Source organism: Neofelis nebulosa, chromosome X (genome assembly GCF_028018385.1).
Source record: "Neofelis nebulosa isolate mNeoNeb1 chromosome X, mNeoNeb1.pri, whole genome shotgun sequence".
In the NCBI taxonomy this organism is placed as follows: domain Eukaryota; kingdom Metazoa; phylum Chordata; class Mammalia; order Carnivora; family Felidae; genus Neofelis; species Neofelis nebulosa.
Window position 1 is genome coordinate 36,462,814 of NC_080800.1, and position 17,681 is coordinate 36,480,494.

Below are 17,681 nucleotides of genomic sequence, written 5' to 3' on the forward strand. Positions count from 1 at the left end.
TATACCACGCTGCTTCTGGCAAAACAATTTTATCAGGCCATTAATGAGTAGTTGTCTAGCACACCTAATAGGGTTGATGAAGTCATTCTATTCCTTCCCACTGGTCTCTTAATAGCACTGCAATAGGCCAAAAAAAAAAAAAGTGATGGAGCACGGCAAGGGAATGGGCAGAGGCAATGGTTCCAAGGTGTCTGGATTTGAAATCTAGGTTTGCTACCTTTTTCCCCCAATAGCTATTTTAAACTACCTCTTGGGATTGTTATGAATATTAAATAAGCTAATCAAAATCCTTTAAATGATACCTGGCTCATGGTAAGTGCTTAATAAATGTTAATCTACTTGTCACCCATGCCCCATTGCTTCTCACTTTTTGGTTCTTTTTCTGCTCTTAATCCATGCTGTTCTATTTCTCCCCTTCCTCCCTATCTCTTCATATCATTAATTTGAAATAGATTAAATGTAGATAGTACTTAACTGAATATTGATGTTTTTAACACTTCCTAACCTTTCATTGATATTTTGGGTGTATATACTTGGATGCCTATTGTTTATGCAGGGCTGGACAATTTTAAAAAGTAGTGGTGTATGGGGTGCCTGATAATGGCTCAGTTGGTTGGGCATCTGACTTCAGCCCAGGTCACTGTCTCCCGGTTTGTGAGTTCAAGCCCTGTGTCAGGCTGTCTGCTGTTAGCGCAGAGCTCGTTTTGGATCCTGTCTCCCTCTCTCTGCCCTTCCCCTGCTCACACTCTCCCCGCTCTCAAAAATAAACATTAAAAAAAAAGTGGTGTTTGAGGATTTGTAATGTTTTAGTTTCCAAGGTACAAGCTGTGGAACTCAGTACATAGGTGTGCTATTTTAGTTTCATCTTTTTGTGTGCCTAAATTTCTGCATTTATTAAATATACGTGTGTAAATTTAACGTATAAATATACACATTAAGAAAAGCCAGAAGAACGGCTGCCTGGGTGGTTTAGTCAGTTAAGTGTCTTGACTCAGGTCATGATCTCATGGTTTGGAGAGATTGAGCCCTGCATCTGGCTCTGAGCTGACAGCATGGAGCCTGCTTGGGATTCATTCTCTCTCTCTCTCTCTCTCTCTCTCTCTCTCTCTCTCTCTCTCTCTCTCTCAAATAAATATTAAAAAAGAGAAGAAATAGTCCTCTCAAACATTAAAAAAAAAAAAAAAGAACTAGTCTTACAGTATATTTCAGTGACAAGATCATGCCTTTATTTTGTCTTTAAGGAGAATTCAGAATTTTTATTATTTGTAGATAGCAGGTTTAAAAAGAATCAATTGAGGAACTAGCAAATGGCTTGAATATGATCACTGTGCCAAAATTATTTAATTTCTACATATTTGTGAATTTCCCAAATTTCCTTTCATTGAATTCTAGTTTTATTTCTCCATGTTCAAAGAACATATTTTCTGTCCTTTAAATTTGAGACTTGATTTACAGCCTAGCATATGGTCCATTTTGGAGAATGTTCATGTGCACTCAAGAAGAATATGTATTTTGCTGTTGTTGGTAGAGTGTTCTATTACATGTGTGATCTAGTTGGTGTAGTGTTAAAGTCTCCTTCCTTAATCTTTTCTTAGTTGTTCTATGCATTATTGAAAGTGGTGAGTTGGAAGTCTATTTCCCTGTCCTTTTCTTTTTTTGCTTCATATGTTTTGGGGCTACTGGTAGGTTGCATGTATATATATATTTATAATTGTTAAATCTTGGTGAATGGACCTTTTTATTATAAAGTGTTCCTTTTTATCTTTAGGAATTTATTTTTGTCTTAAAGTCTATATATTTTTTTGTGGTAGATCTATAGACACTTCACATTTCTTATGGTTGCTATTTTGCATGATGCATATTTTCCCATCCTTTTACCTTTTTTTTTTTTTTTTTTTTTAAAGCTCTGCACCCAACATGGGGCTCAAACTCAAGACCCCAAAATCAAGAGTTGCATGCTCTATCCACTGAGCCAGCCAGGTGCCACCCCCATCCTTTTACTGTTAACAGATTTGTATCCTTGGATCTAAAATTCTCCTATTGACAGCATGTCCTTGGATCTTCCTTTTTTAAATCCAGTCTATCTCTGCATTTGAATTTTATGAGCCATTCACATTTAAGGTCATTAATCTGACTAGATTTACATCTGCCATTTTACTTTGTTTTCTGTATCTCATGTGTTTTTTTTTGTTTATCTTTTACTGATTTCTTTTGCCTTAAGCAGATGTTGTCTACTGTGGTATTTTAATTCCTTTTAATGATTTTTTTCACCATATTTTTTGTTTACATTTACTCTTAATAGATGTATTGATATTTTCATATCCTACAATTCATCCATTTAAAGTGTACAGTTCAATGGTTTTTGGTGTATCATTTAAAAAAATTTTTTTAAATGTTTTATTTATTCTTGAGAGAGAGAGAGAGAGCATAAGCAAGGGGAAGGGCAGGACGAGGGAGGGACACAGAATCCGAAGCAGGCTCCAGGCTCTAGGCTCTGAGCTGTAGTAGCACAGCTGTAGCAGGGCTGGAACCCACAAGTCTTGAGATCATGACCTGAGCGGAAACCAAGAGTCGGACGCCCAACTGATTGAGCCACCCAGGCACCCTTAAACTTCACTATTCTATGTGCCATAAATAAGTGGAATCGTACATTGTTTACCCTTTTGTGACTGGCTTGTTTCACTTAGTGTAACATCACATGTTCCAAGCATGTGTCGATTCCTTTTTAAAGCTGAATGATCTTCCATTGTTTGTATATACCACATTTTATCATTTATCGATGGACACTTGGTTTACTTCCATCTTTTGGCTACTGTGAATAGTACTTGCGATGAACATGGGTTTGCAAATACTTGTTTGAACTTCTGTTTTCAGCTCTTTTTGGGTGTAGAATTGCTGGATAATGTTAGCAAGTCTGTATTTAGTCTTTTGAGCAATGGCCACACCACTTTCCACAGTGGCTACACCATTTTACACTGCCACCAGCAATGTACAAGGATTCTAATCTCTCCACATCCTAACACTGGTTATTTTCTTTTTTACTATAATCTTTCCAGTTGATGGGAGGAATCTATCTCACTAAGGCTTTGATTTCCAGTTTCCTGGTGACTAATGATGTGTTGAGCATCTTTTTGTGTATTTACTAGCCGTTTGTACATCTTTGGAGAAATGCCTATTCAGATGCTTTCTCCGTTTTTAAATTGGTTGTCTTTTTTTATTACTGAGTTGTAGGAGTCTTTTTGTGTATTCTAGATACAAGTCCCTTATTAGGTTCATGATTTGTAGTGTTGTCTATTTTTCCTCCCATTCTCTGGGGGTGTCTGTCTTTTCACTGTTTTAATATATACAATTTTTATTTTAAGTAGGCTATATGCCCAACGTGGGGCTCAAACTCATGACCCTGAGATCAAGAGTCACATGCTTCACTGACTGAGCCAGCCAGGTGCCCCTTCACTGTCTTAATATTACAAATGCCTTTTGAAGCAAACATTTTTAATTTTGGTGAAGTCCATTTTGTCTGTTTTGTTGCTCCTGCTTTTGGTGTCATACCTGTAAGAATCCATTGCTGAAATGCTAGGTCATGAAGATTTACCCTTAATTTTTCCCTAAGAATTTTCTAGTTTTTGATCTTATGTTTAGGTCTTTGATTCATTTCGTGTTAAATCATTCGGTTATTGAGAAACATTTTTATATGAAATCCAATTATGCATTATGTACACTTCGTTTAGTGCTTTTTAAACCAGTTAAAAAAGGAGAAGAAAGGCCTTTATACTGTTTTTCATGATTTTCCAGTGCCCCTTCACTGGGGATTGGGTCTGTTAAGCACCGTAGGCTGTCATGCTAGAAGTTGACCTCAGGCTTCAATTTTGAAACAGTTCTGGTTGACAGGCTTTTTTTCTTTCGGTGCTGTCAATGTGTCATCCCACTGCTTTCTGGCCTCCATATTGTCTGATGAGAAATCAGCTGACAGTGTTATTGAGGAACCTATATATGCAATGATTGCTTCTTCCTGCTTCCTCATTTCTCTTTGTATTTGGCTTTTGACATTTTGATTATGATGTTTTACAGTCTGGTCTCTGAATTTATCCTGCTTGGAGTTTGCTGAGCTTCTTGGATGTGTAGATGAATGTGTTTCATGAATGTGGGGGAGTTTGGGCCATAATTTCCTCAAATACCTTTTCTCTTTCTGGACTCCATAACATATATGTTAGTGTGCTTAATTCCACATTTCTCTGAAACTCATTTTTTCTCTCTGTTTTTCAGAATGCTTAATCTGTTCATCTTCTAGTTTGCCGATTTTTTTTTTCTGACAGCTCATATCTTTTGTTGAGCCATTTCAGTTAATTTTTTCATTTTAGTTACTGTACATTTTCTTTTAAAAATTTCTTAAGTAGGGTCCGTGCCCAGCATGGGGCCCAAACTCATTACCCCAAGGTCAGGTGTCTCCTCCACCTACTGAGCCAGCCAGGTGCCCCAGTTACTATACTTTTGGACTCCAGAAATTTTCATTTGGTTCTTTTAAAAAATTTTCTAGCTCTTACATCTTTTTTTTATAGTCTCTGTTTAAACGTGGTCATATTTTCCTTTACTTCTTTTAAGCATGGTTTCCTTTAGTTCTTTGAACATACTTGTAATAGCTGTGTTGAAGTCTTAGCTAAGTAAGCCTGACATCTGGACCCTCTCAAAGCCAGTTTCTTTTGGCTGCTTCCCCTACCCCACCCTGGTGTATGGGCCACAGTTCCCCTTCTTCGCACCTGTCCAGTAAACTTTTTTTTTGGGGGGGGGGGGTGGATGGCTCTTTTATCTAATGTAGCAACTTTGGATACTGATTCCTCACTACCCATACCTGGGGACTTGTTGTTACTTGCTTGTCTGTCTCACTACAGGCCAAACTGCTGTAATGAAATCCATTTTCCTTGCAATGTGTAGCCTGTGATTTCATACTCTTCAGAGGGTACAGGCTTAGTCATATCTGTGTTAAGCTGTCTCCCTCTGTTGGTGTCACATGCAAATGTTAGTCTCCACTGATTGTTGGCTGATTGCTTTATTGTTTCAGCTGATGGCCTGGGATTTAATTGCCCCACAGTCTGAGCCAATTCAGTTTTTTTCTTTCTAGAAGGTAATGTTTGAGTTCGGTCTTTGAGGTTTGCTCTGACTTCAGGGAGGCTCTTAGCTGTCTCTTTCCCTGATTCTTTCTGGTAAACTGCTAGCTGGTTTAAAGTTTATAGCTTGTTGCTCTCATGAGATGAACCAGCGTTTTAATTGCTTACTGCCTTGCTCTCCATTGTTTTTAGTGCACTCTCAGGTTTGAACTTCCCTGTACTTTGTTCCAAATAAAGTTGGTTCACTTTGAGAGAAATTTGAAGCTTTTTGATGGCCTGCCTTTCCACCCTGGGCGAAACCTTTACATCATTTCTTCAGAACTGGTGGTGAAACAATGGCTCATTTCTGTCAGATTGACACCCTTGCTTCATGAGTAGGGTGCTGGGTGAGAGCAGCAGCCTCTGGTGTTGTCACCTTGTCTCTCCTGGTGTGGAACCTCAGTCCTATGAGTGAGATGGAGTGAAGGCCATTAGGAGCACATTATTCTTGGCCTGAAGAACCTGGGACCAAACTTCTCCACAAGTAGAGCTTGGATAGAAGAAAGGAGCCCCGGACATCCCAGCTGCTTGTGCCTGCAATAGAGCCCCTGCAAGTCACAGTTGGGAATGAGGAGAAATGCTAGCTGTTTTTCCTCTCTTGGGCAGATACCTTGATTGGGAGGTTGGAGGAGAGAGCCCCGTATTCTTGGCTGCACCCACCTGGAATGGAGCTTCTGTCCTGCTGAGCTGGCCCAAAGTGCCACAGACTCTGTTCTTAGTGAGATATACATTTTCTTTAATAAGTATTTCTTCATTTACTGTATACCCTTAGGACAATTCTGGGGACCTCAAAAAATTTTTTTTATGTAATCTTCACTGGTTATTGGTTTCACTGGGGAGAATATCCACAGAGGTTCTGATGCCAGCATTCCAGAAGTCATTTTTAATTTAAAATTACTCCTTGCCTGCAGCCACTTAAAAACTCCCACTTGAGAATGCCTTGGAAAGGATGCTGGAATTTATTGAAGCTTTAATGTACATATAAAAGCTTCCAGTACCCTAATTGTGTACATACGACTTGACAGACACTTAGCACGGAGGTTTGAATAAGAGTGTTTAGCCAATTACCAAGCATTTCTAGATGAATACGTTTTTGCTGCAACGAACAAAACTTAGAATGCAGGATATGGTTCTGTTGTGATGCCGTAATAGGAAGTTACCCATAGGAGGCAGCAGTGAGTGTACATAGTGATTTTATTAAGATTTTGCATTTATTTTGTTACTGAAGTACAGTTTATCCAATGTTACATTTGTATATGGTGATTTGGTGACAAAAATTAAGGGCTGTGGGTGTTTAATAGTGGTGGTAATAGAATATGAGCATTTGAATTCAACAAAGATTAGACATCTTCATTTGTGTTAGCCTGAGTTATTGATTGAATGTGAAGCTGTCTAGAGTTAGCGTCACATTTGGGGGCCGGGGAACCTGTGCTTAATAATAGCTGCCTTGACTGGTTTTGTGTCTAATTTATCATAATTGTGAGAAGAATGAGGGGTCCTATGTTAATGATAATGGCAGTGCTGGTGGAACTAGGAAAAGAATGTCCTTTACTCTTGAGCAAAGACTACATTATAAAATTGCTTAGGGATATTTAGGTACATAGCTGTGGACTCGGCTATATTGGCAATATCTTGCTGCATTTTAAACTCCTGAAACCTCATCTCCCACTGAACAATAGTTTCTTATAGCATAGTTTTTGTATGCTGTATTTTTTAGGGATACAGTGTTAGTGTTTTAGAAGAAAATTCTGTGGCCATAGCTATTAGCAATGTTGTAAAAGAATCAACATGGGGAAATTTCAAATGAAGCAAAACAGTTTTATAAAATGTGTTTCTGCATCAAAAACATTTTGATAGAGTTTATCTTGGAGTTGGGGATATGGTGAAATTAATGGTAGCCTTTTCCTTATTTTCCAGCATTATCGATGTATGGCATGGTGGTTAAAACTGTAGAACCCTGGAGCTTGTAGCTGTAGTACGTGGGGTAGAATCCCGGCTGTACCACTTTGACTGCCTATGTATTCACTCTGCCCTAGTTTCTTTACTCCTGAAAGGGGGCCAGTAATAGGCTTGTTCTGAGGATTAAATAATTATATATATATATATATATATATATATATATATATATATATATATATATATATATAACTTAGAATAGTGCCTGACACAAAGTAAACACTCAAATGTTGTTATTACCACTATTAATAAGAAAAAAAATTAAAAAAATTTTTGAATGTTTATTTTTGAGAGAGAAAGAGTGGATGAGCGCATGAGTTGGAGACGTTGGCAGAGGATCCAAAGGGGGCTCCATGCTGACAGCAGAGAGCCTTATGCGGGGCTTGAACTCATGAATTGTGTGTGAAATCAGGACCAAAGCTAAAGTCGGATGCCCAACTGACTAAGCCACATAGGTGCCCCTATAAGAAAAAAATTCTTAAATGTTTATTTTTGAGAGAGAGAGTGCATGGGGGGTAGGAGAAGAGAGAGAGAACCTCCACAAGGTTCCGCACTGTCAGCGCAGAGCCCCACGTCGGGCTTGAACTCATGAACTGTGAGACCATGACCTGAGCCGAAATCAAGAGTCAGACACTTAACAGAATGAGCCACCCAGGCACCCCAGTGAGAAAATTTTTATTTAAAATCTGAGGTATGTCGACCTGGCTATAGTAGTATTGAAATTGGGGAATGAGAGAGGAAAAATAAGGGCTGGTTGAGAATGACCTCGAATAGTACTTACAGAAAAGGTAGAGAGGAGGATGACACTAAAGGTTTTAGAGACTGAAAATGTTGGCTTAATTTAGTTAATATGCTAAACAGATTGGTAGTGTGGAGATCAGCCAGGATGCTGTTAAAATTGGAGTCTCTTAATTTTGGACACATTATAAAAGAGGAATTGTTGGAGTTGGGAAGGGAGACGGTTTGTTTGACTTTGTTACTAACCCCCCCTCCACCCCATTTTTTCTTTTGAGCACCTACCTGTTGTATGTCAGTGAATCCTTGGGATACAACGATGACTACAGTTCATATAACTTTTACCCTTATGGAACTTTTCTTTTTGTAGAGGGTTTGATCATCACATAGATGCTTTAAGGAAAGTGTAGCTGGCTCTCAGAGCCTCAGATAGGAGTACTTGATGAGTTCTTAGGTGAATTAAGCGCTGGTGAAGGTGAATTCGTATGGGCAAAACTAAGCAGACTGCTTGTTCAGAGGCTTCAGAGTCCTTGTGAGGGGAGTACGTTTGAAGGAACAAGAAGGCAGATTGAATGGGATTAGAACAGGCGGCTGGGGAACAGTTGCAAGGTGAGGCTGAAGTTGGGTATTTGAAGACCTTGTAGACTGTTAGAGAAGCATTTCGGTCTTCGTCCTGGTCTTTTAAGATTTTTAAGCAGGGCCTTATGGTATTCTACGGTTTGCATTTTAGTAAGAGTCATGGTGATTGTTTCTAATGCCAAAAAGGTAAAACATAATTGGAGGGATGGGTACAAGCTTGATAGTAACCATGATTTTAAGAGAAAGATCACAATCCCTTATCATTGTTCCCTCCGCATCCCTTTTTATTTTCCATCTTAATTCTCCCCCTTTGAATTCAGAGAGAACATCTTGGGAGCTATGGAGAACCTTCATGGTTGAATGGAAGATCCAGTGGCTTTAGAGTCTAACACATGTTGGCATCTGCCATCTTAGACAGGCTCAAGTCACTTTTAATCTTTTAGCTTTTGTTTGTTAAACTGGATTAGTAGCCATATGGGATAGGTGTCATGGTGATTACATGAGTGTATAACAATAATTTATTTGTATAACAATAAAGCACCCACTATTGTGCCTGATACATAAGTGCTCATAACTTTCCTAGAATAATGTATAAATTAAGATGGAACTGTAAGGGAGCCTGTGATACTGTAATTTATAATACATATTGAGTCGTCTCTCCGGTTTCTGGCACAGAGCTTCAAAAACCTTAGGAGTTTCCTAACTGGTGAGAGCCAAAAAAGGGCATCTTACGTTACGTTAATGAAGTGACTTTTGGAAAGCCCCTAAGGATTGGGGGCTGATTGCCAGGGGAAGGGACCATGTGACTAGAGTGTTGGAACTTTCAGCCCCTTCTGCCTCCTTGGGCTGTGCGGAGAGACTAGAGATTGAGTTCAGCCTTCAACAGTCAATGATTTAATCGTCATGGCTGTGTAATGAAACCTCCATAAAACTCCAAAAAGACGGGGTTCAGAGAGGTGCTGGATTGGTAAACACATCTGGAAACCTGAGGGGAATGGTGGGCCCAGAAAGAACACAGAAGTTCCTTGCCCTTTCCCCATGCTTCGTCTTACGTATCTCTTCTATCTGTTTCCGAGTTATATACCTTTAATAATAAACTGTAATCTAGCAAGTAAAATGTTTCTCTGAGTTCTGTGAGCTGCTCTAGCAAATTAATCGAACCCAAGGCTTAGGGGTCATTGGAATCTCCAGTCTATAGCCCGTTAGAAAGATAGATGACAACTTGGACTTGTGACTGGCAACTGAAGTGGGGGACGGGGAGTAATCTTGTAGGACTGATGGAGCCCTTAACCTGTGGGATCTGATGCTATCTCCAGGCAGATGGTGTCAGAATTTTAGCTGAATTGTAGGACACCCACCTGGTGTCTGAGAATTGCTTGGTGTGAGGGAATAAACACATTGTAACTGGGTACATAATTGCAGAGTCACAGAGAAACTTTGAATGGAAAGGAACCAAAAGTCCACGAAAGAATTCCTTGGGTAGTATAAATACTGAAACCTTTTTTGCCTTTACCCGCTAGAGTGGTTATGGATCATAGTATCTGAATATAATTGATTATGAGGTGTGTCACAAGAAATAATAAGTAGATAATTAGTTAAAGCAAATATAATAGCAGTGTTTGCAAATGAGGTTACCTAAAAATTAGAGTCAGGATTATTACCAGTAATTATTTTTACTCACATTTCAATGTTTTCTTAGGGATTAAAACAAGTCCTGGAAGTCCAGCTATTGGTGTAGATAATTAACTGTGTTATTACTATTTGTTAAAACTGTGCTTTTATTTTGTGTTCTTTTTGGATTTTGGCATTCTCTGTGTGTGTCAATGGAAGTGTATAAAACCTGCAATAGCTATTTATGTCCTTTCTCATGTAGTGGAAAAACTTCTATGTAGGATAGAATACATTTTCTTCCAGCTAACAACGCATACATAAAAAGTTTGCATTTAATATTGAATCTGTCATAGCGATAGAAATTCCAGTTTAAAATTCAAAAAGTTCTAAATACTATTGGCCTAAATATGAGTATCTTTATACTCAAAAATGGTGGTTTGTGGTTTTTTTAATGTTTATTTTTGAGAGAGCGCAAGAGGAGGAGGGGCAGACTAGGGGGACAGAGGATCCAAAGCAGGCTCTTCCCTGACAGCAGCAAGCTTGATGTGGGACTTGAACTCACAAACCACGAGATTATGACCTGAGCCGAAGTCGGACACTCAACTGACTGAGATACCCATCTGCCCCCAAAATGGTTATTTTGAAATAAAGCTTAGTACTAAAAAGATGTTTTGCACTGGATTATAATGAAGATAGAATAATTTTTACATTAACATTTTAAATATGTATAATTTAAGTTCTGCCTTTCCTCTATATGCTAGTGTATTAACTGCAAAATAATAGTTTGTCTAAGACCATTGTAATTAAAGTTTTCATTTTGTAGTGATCAGTAGAAGTAATGAGGTCTAATGCCTGGTGAAGGCTAAGTACAGCTTGTTTCACAATTATGTCTCTCGCCTCTGGTGAGTCAAGTATTTTAAGAAGGGAAAAACGAGTTATGGATGTCAGTTAAACATAGAAAGGCATTAGAAAAGAAAAATAATTGAGTAATTTTCCCCTTTGGTTTTGGTACATAATAGATAAAATTCACAAGCTAAGATAATTTTCAAGGACGAGTTTAAGGATCTATCACATTGGTTTTTCTTTTCTTTCTTTCTTTTTTTTAATGTTTATTTTTGAGAGCGAGCAAGGGAGACAGGTTCTGAAGCAGGCTCTGCACTGACAGCAGAGAGCCCGATGCGGTACTCCCAACTCACCAACTGTGAGATCATGACGTGAGCCAAAATCGAGAGTCAGGCACTTAAACAACTGAGCTACCCAGGCCCCTCTATCATGTTGTTTTCTAAGAGACTCAACTCCTTCTGATGTCCAGTAAAGGAAATAATTTGTTTGACTATTGGGCTTGTTTTTGCTTGTTTATAAGGCTCTATCCTCAATCTGTAATGCTAATTCCAGAGAGAGAGATTTGCCTGCTGTGCTCTGCCATATTCCCTTATGCTTAAAACAATATGTGGCCCGTTGTAAACACTTAACACCTATTTCTTGAATAAGTAAGCTTTGAGTTTTTGTTTAATTAAACAACTTTTATTTTTTGGACAAAAAGTTTTAGAAAGAGAAGGAACTCTGTAAGTATACTAGGATCATATACATATGTGGAATTGTAGAGAGTTTCAACGTGCTGTATAAGAGAGAGATTTTGAAATAGAGGAAACGTTTCAGCAGAGGTGGAATAATGACGACTAGGTAGAGAATGACCATTCTTTATCTTGAGGGTTTCTCTGGTATTAAGGCCCTCCCACTTGAAAGCTGTTGTAGAAATTCAGTTCTGCAAACTTTAAAATGAGTGTGAATGGTTGCCGCTTATGAAGTACTAGCTTATTAAAAGGAAAATGACTCCAACCTTTTTCCAGGTAAAGGTGTTGCTTCTCCCATCTTGGAAGATATTGAGATGCTGAGTTTGGATATGAAAAAATGCTGTCTTCTAAAGACAATCTAATGCTATCATTTTGGTTACATGTTGCATTGCAGAAAATCCAAGATAATTTCTGGTAAAAGCTGAGTGAAAGGAAGGGAGAACAACGACCCTTACAGTACTTTTGTTTTTCTGAAATAAAACTTGACACTTTATGTAAAGCTTGAAACTTTATACAGTACAGTTGCACCTTGGATTTGTTGAATTTGAGCGTTCTTTTTTTTTTTTTTTTTTTAAGTGTTTATTTTTGAAAGAGGCAGAGCGTAAGCAGTGGAGGGGCAGAGAGAGGGAGACACAGAATCTGAAGCAGGTTCCAGGCTCTGAGCTGTCACCACAGAGCCTGACCCAGGAACCGCAAGATCATGACCTGAGCCGAAGTTGGTTGCTAAACTGACTGAGCCTCCCAGGCACCCCTGATTTGAATAATTTTTGAGTTGCTCAGTGGATGACATTGCTGCTTTGACTTTGTAGAAAGCTTGTCCTAGCCTTGCTAGGTATGCCTAAATATCTCCTGGAAAACAAGTTCTGGTAGAGCCTTGGGACTGTGTCTTGAAATCAAGTAAAACAGTGTGATTCCCATCTGTTCCTCCACTTAAATGGGATTTGTTTTTAAGAAAGGTAGCAGTGTTGGGACTCCTGGGTAGTTCAGTCAGTTGAGAGTTTGACTCTTGATCTCAGCTCAGGTCTTGATCTCTGGGATGTGAGTTCAAGCTCCCACATTGGGATCTGTGCTGGGCATGGAGCCTACTTTGAATGAAGGAATGAAATGAATGAATGAGAAAGAAAGAAAAAGGGAGGAAGAAAGGTAAGCAGTGTTACACTTAGTTGTAACATATCTTTGATAATTTTTTCCCATTCAAAGCTTTTCAAATTATCTGAAAACATTATTTTCTAATTATTACCTCAGATATTCAAGAACCCTGCCTGCACAGTACATTATAGAAAGGGAAAAGAAAATTACATATTTTGAGAATTGTGTGTTTTGGTATTTGCAAAAACACCTTTATTAAGATTATCCTTGGGGCACCTGGGTGGCTCAGTCGGTTAAGCGGCCGACTTCAGCTCAGGTCATGATCTCGCGGTCCGTGAGTTCGAGCCCCGCGTCGGGCTCTGTGCTGACAGCTAAGAGCCTGGAGCCTGCTTCAGATTCTGTGTCTCCTTCTCTCTGACCCTCCCCCGTTCATGCTCTGTCTCTCTCTGTCTCAAAAATAAATAAACGTTAAAAAATTAAAAAAAAAAAATTATCCTTGTGGCATTTTTATGGGTGGCATTATCTCATTTTTCAAGACTTGCAAAAATAGAGTGGATGTTACTGGCCTTTAAGATAGGCAGCTTGTAGGGGCTCCTGGGTGGCTCAGTCAGTTAAGTGACTATTTCAGCTCAGGTCATGATCTCACAGTTGTGAGTTTGAGCCCTGTGTTGGGCTCTGTGCTGACAGCTCAGAGCCTGGAGCATGCTTCAGATTCTGTGTCTCCTCTCTCTCTTCCCCTCCCCCACTCGTGCTCAGTCTCTCTCTCTCTCTCTCAAAAATAAACATCAAAAAAAAAAAAAGCAGCTTGTAAGTGGCAGAGGTGGGATTTTGTGTTTTTTAATGTTTGTTTATTTTTGAGAGAGAGAGAGAGAGACAGACAGCACAAGTTGGGGAGGTACAGAGAGAGGGAGACACAGAATCCGAAGCAGGCTCCAGGCTCCAAGCTGTCAGCACAGAGCCCGACGCGGGGCTCCAACCCAGGAACTGTGAGATCATGACCTGACCCGAAGTCAGACATTCAACTGACTGAGCCACCCAGATGCCCCGGGATTTTGTTTTAATCCAGAAAATATTTTTCTTTGCTCCATACCTGTTTCTTGCTCTTCCATTTGTTGATCCTAGCATACTGAGGAAAAGGTATCATCAAATTCTTAATGTGGTGGTAGAGAGATGGCTGTTAAAAATGCCAGAATAGAGCAGAGTATGCTATGCTGAGCTCTGTCATACCTGCTCAGCAGTACTGGGAATCTTGAAATGTGGAGGACTTGACAGAGGTAGAAGACAGAAGGGTGAGAAGAACTAATAAGAGAGGGATGGCAGGCAGCTTGAAGCTTTGTCAATGGGTTATTCTGCCAGAAGCAGAAGATGGCTTAGTTCTGTGGGCAGAGTAAAAGGTGCATTGTGTGGAAAGGTTACACTTCTCCCTTTTCCATTTACTTTAAAGTTATTTTGTTTAAAGAGTTCTTGGGGCGCCTGGGTGGCTGAGTCTGTAGAGCATCTGACTTAAGCTCAGGTCATGATCTCCTGGTTTGTGAGTTCAAGCCCAGCGTTGCGTTCTGTGCTGACAGCTCAGAGCCTGGAGCCTACTTCCGATTCTGTGTCTCCCTCTCTCTGCCCCCGCGTGTGCTCGCGCTTGCTCTCTCTCTCTCAAAAATAAAGCACTAAAAAAAAAAAAAAAGTTCTTTAGTAATCCACACAATACTTTGTCTAGAATAATTTATGCCCTGACTTTTTGCCAGATAGTTTTGTCTATAGATGGAGGGTTATTGGGATACATAATAGATAGAAGGATAGTGAGTGTAAACAAAACAACATGAGGATATAATTTTAAGATATTTTAATTCACATGATCTCCATCTGTTAAAAGGACTGCAAAAGCAAGACAGCAGTTAGTGTTTTATATATATAATTTTATTGTGGGAAAATATATATAACCTAAAATTTGCCTTTAAGCATATTTTCATTGTGCAACCCATCATTCATTTCAAGAACTTTTTTTTATCTTCCAGGCTGAAACTGTTAACTCCCCAGTCATCTCTCCCCACCGCCATCTCCCTTTAATCCCCTGATAACCACCTTTCTACTTTCTGTATCAGTGGAATCATAGAGTATTTGTTTCTTTGTGACTTATTTCACTGAGCAGAATGTCTGCAAGTTTCATCCATGTTGTATCATGTGTTGGAATATCTCATTGTATGTACACACCACATTTTGTTTATTTTTTTGTCCTTGGATTGCTTCCTGGAAAGACTTTTTAAAGAGAGAGAGTATTGGGACACTTGGGTGGCTTAGTCGGTTAAACATCTGACTCTTGGTTTCTGGTCTAGGTCATGATCTCATGGTTTGCTAGATTAAGCCCCACATTGGGTTCTGTGCTGACAGCATAGAGCCTGCTTGGGATTCTCTCTCCCTCTCTGTTTGCCTCTCCCTTGCTCATGCTGTTTCTCTCTCAAAATAAATATTTTTTCAAAAAATAGAGATAGTATTGGTTTAATGGACAAGGTAATAGAATTCTAGACTTGTTAACTTAATATTTGTGCTTTGGTCAAGTCACTTCTTAGACGATTAGTTTTCTGTTTATGGAAGAATACCACAAATTCTGTGTAAATGGTAAAGATTTGCCTTAAACCCACTTTAATTTTGGTGTGTCTCAGGATTCATTATCTCTCCTTGATTTACCTGACACTTGGGGTATATAGTCTACTTCTTAACACCCCACAAGATTGTGGCCCCTTTACTCTCAGAGTGAGGTAGTAGTCGTGTGGAGGTTGTGTTTATGGGTGGGTGGGAAGCTCATAGGTAATACTGTTAACTAATGAGTCTATTCCCTTTACCCTTTAGTGAATAACAGACTTTATATTCAAGACCCCAAAGTTTTGGTTCAGTTCCAGACTTGGAGAGTCAACTGTCTAGTGGATGTTTTCAACTCTGTTTCAGTATTCACAACCATACTCCTCACTGACGTCACTACTACCTGCCACCGTCCCCTTTAAAAAGAAATAGAAAGGAAACCTGGAGTCCAGGATTGTGTGAGCCTAAGAAGCTCAGGGGCTCAAAAAGGGAGGGTGGAAGAGGCCAACATGGTGAACAGCAAGAAGCAATTAATTGATTTGTCAGTAGAGCATTGATGATCTGTGAATTAGAACGTCTCTCCCCACCAAATAACACACATTCACGAAGCTTTGTGTGTAGTTTTAGGAGAGTTGCTCTTCAAATCTATCCATAGACCTCAGTTAAAACCCGGTGGCTTAAAAGCAACTTTGGTAGCTTAGACTCAGCCAGATGACGGAAAATGGAAGAAGTGAAAGGAGACGAGACATTCTTAAGATTTTTGGGAAAAGGGAAGGGCAGAAACTGGTCATTTTTCAGTAAGGAAGATACAAGCATAATATTTATAGACTAAGATCTAGGAAAAGAGTGAGGAGATGGTGATGGGAACATCATCCTTCGGGGGAGAGTATACAAGCGGATTATGAACCCAGGTTGGGAAATAAAAGGAAGAGATTGGAATAAATTTGAGGTGGAAAAGAATCAAGTGAATTGATTAGCTGATAATTTTGAGTGGTAAGAGAAGACCGTTACTCAAGTAATCTGCTAGCCGACTCAAAATGGCTAAGGAAAATTATAGGCTAGTTTCTCCAGATTTTTCAAATTGTTTACTTAACATGAAGTTTTTTGTAACGTAGGGTGTTTGAAAATGGGAAACAAAAGTGAAAGAGAGCCTGCTCGATCATTTATCTTTTATATTTTTGCTTTACATATTAAACATTTTTCTGTGTTTAGTCTCACCAGTGGCTAGATCTTACTGGTCTTAAACTTCTTGGTTGTTATTATACCAATTTGACAAGTGAAACAGAATCTTGTTAGAAACCCATCTCTGGGTTAAATGATTATATTTAAATTGGAGGTTAATAAATAGGTAAACATGGACTGTTCTGGACTAATGAAAAGTATGGTCACTTAATAACCAAATACCTAGAACTCCTCAGCTAAGGTTCTCAATCTGATGGCACAGTTCTCAGTCTCCAGGGGAGAATTGTTGTAATGTATTGATGCCTAGTCTTCACTCTCAAATGTAGTAATTCATTCATTTTGGAGAGGAGTGTGCACATTAGTGTTTTTCAGAGCCTGTCAGATGACTTTAGTATGCAGCTAAGGATGAGAGCCATTGGTCTTAATGAATATAGAATTGAGGGTTTGGTGGCATTCCCCTATATTCCTTTGCTGGTCAGGTAACAAAGAATTCCATTGTTAAACAGTTGTCCATAATCCTGTCCTGTCTTTGGGAATGCCTGTGACCTAAACATTGCCAAAAGTGGAGAGTCAGGGTCACTTGACAAATTGGGTTCTTTTGGAGTAGTAGTATATAGCTCAAGCTTTTTCCAAAGAAAATTTCCCCCAAAGTTTTTAAAGTTTCTGTTAAAACCTTTCATAAGCTTGTTCAAAAACTACTTACAATGCTCTGGTACTGGTGATAAGCTTTAGTTAGGCAATCTTTCCTGAAATGGTTTTAAAAATTAATATTTTGTTACCTGGTTTGTCTTGAGTATACATATTTTTTGCAAAGTATTTATGGCATTGGCAAGTCGAAGACAGTTTTTGCCATTCCATGATTGAATCAAAATGGCAACTAAATAAATACCTTTATAATAATGTCTTTGGAATCCCAGGAGAAAACTGAAATCTATCATAAGGCTGTGCTTTGATACAAGCTGATCTACAGTTATCAGTTTAAGTTGAATATGGTATCAGTGTGACTTTAGCTTTTCACTTTACCCTCCCATTGTATAGCCATCTTCTCTTGACTAGATTCACTGGTAACATTAAGCTGGAACAGGTCCTTGGGGTCCCTGGGTGGCTCAGTCGGTTGAGCGTCCCACTTTGGCTCAGGTCATGATCTCGCGGTTTGTGGGTTCAAGTCCCACATCGGGCTCTTTGCTGACAGCTCAGAGCCTGGACCCTACTTTGGATTCTGTGTCACTCTGTCTCTCTGCTC

At 39.1% G+C, this 17,681-nt stretch overlaps 1 protein-coding gene across 2 annotated transcripts in view; it reads left to right on the forward strand.

Moving 5' to 3' along the window:
* The window catches only part of USP9X (ubiquitin specific peptidase 9 X-linked), a 131,894-nt gene that overhangs the window by 17,503 nt on the left and 96,710 nt on the right, over nucleotides 1-17,681 (forward strand). The window lies entirely within an intron of this gene.